Genomic DNA, 1702 nt, shown 5'->3' with positions numbered 1-1702 from the left:
CACCAAGGTTCACCATGCCGGCTCCAACGCCAGAAGTAGCAGGCCGGGGCCTCGGCGGCATGGCCCCTACGCGCCCGACAGCTCCATTCCGCGAGGCAGCACCTACTCCGGGCAGCCTCCCTCTGTCCAACCCTTCTTAGACATGATGGAACTATCGAATTGTATGATAAGTAGATGAAGTGCCAATAAAAGTGCTTAAAACAAAAGAAAATATTCAAAAATGAAAGGATCCTTTGCGCGTCAGAAAATACCCATCTTTGTTGGTTATGTGTTGCTGTTGTTAGTATCTTCAAGTCCGTTTTGCTTTATGGCCGCCCTGTGCACGACAGCGGAACCCTGGTGGTATAGCGGTTACGCATTGGGATGGGATCTGAAAGATCGCCAGTTCGAAACCACCAGCCTCTCTTCAAGAGAAAGATGGGGCTTTCTACTCCTGTAAACAGTGACACTCTCAAAAAACGCAAAGGGGAGGTGCTACCCTGTCCTATGAATCAGCATCGACTGGATGGGAGTGAGTTTGTGTTGTTTTGGTTTTTGATGTGCACCAGGATGAAGCACTGCCTCCCCTGGCAGTGCCAGCCTCACAATCGTTCACACGTTCCAGCCCATGATTGCAGTCATGACGTCAACCAGTCTTGTCTCCTGGAGGCTTTCTCTTCTCCTGTCCCAAGCACACAACATCCTTCTCAAGGACTACTGGTTAGGCATAGTCTTAGGTCAGAGGCGCTATGGGGGGTTTCTTTGTCGGTGGGATGTGCCGTTGTGTCCGTTCTAACTCACAGAGACCCTGTGACCCACAGAGAGAACCACTGCCCAGGAGCGCCCTGTCCTCACAGTTAATACGTTTTTGAGCCCTTGGTTGCAGCCACTGTGTCAATCCATCTCACTGAAGGAGCTTTCTTTAGTGGTGTTATTTAGTGAGTTACTTATTTCTATGCTCTCTTGGTTCCAGAAAGAATTTAAGACTATTTACATAGATATGATGGGGTGAGGGTGGGGTCAGGATGTGAATTATGAGGATAAAATGGACCCAAGAAAAATAACGGGTAGGAATTTTTTTTCTCTTCAATGACACTTCATCTCCTTCGGGTTAAAATGAAAGGCACAGTGTGATTTCTGAGGCCCAAAGTGCCCTCCGTTTCCCTCTCCAGCCTCACCGCTCGCCCTGTGCCAGCCAACTGAACTCTTTCAGTGCCTTCAGCAGCCAGGTACTCTCTTTCCTCCGGGTGGATCTTTGCATGGATCACTGGTGCGATGTCCCCTCTGTTTGCTCTTACGAACATCACAGCTCATACTCGCCAGAGTCACTTTTTCTGCTGGACTGTGTCTGTCCCCAAGTTCAGTTGGGCACTCTCTCCATGCTTCGTTCTATTGTTGCCTGAGCAGCCCTGAGCTTATCAAACTGGATTTTAATAGTTCATTTCATGATCCAAACCCCCCACTTGTCCATAAACTCTATGAGATTTCAAAACTCACTGCCATCAAGTTCACTCAGACTTGTGGGGACGCTTTAGGACAGGATAGAACTGCCCCTGTGAGCTTGCAAGACTAACTCTTTATGGGAGTAGAAAGTCCCATCTTCCTCCAAAAGATCAGCTGATGGTTTTGAACTGCTGACCTTGGGATTAACAGCCCAACACATAAACCACTACATCACCAGGGCTCCTTTTCTGAGGACAGGGACCTATCTATCTTACTGATG

Source organism: Tenrec ecaudatus, chromosome 1 (assembly GCF_050624435.1).
Source record: "Tenrec ecaudatus isolate mTenEca1 chromosome 1, mTenEca1.hap1, whole genome shotgun sequence".
In the NCBI taxonomy this organism is placed as follows: Eukaryota; Metazoa; Chordata; class Mammalia; order Afrosoricida; family Tenrecidae; genus Tenrec; species Tenrec ecaudatus.
The sequence above is the reverse complement of the archived record's forward strand: the minus strand, read 5'-3'. Positions refer to the sequence as shown.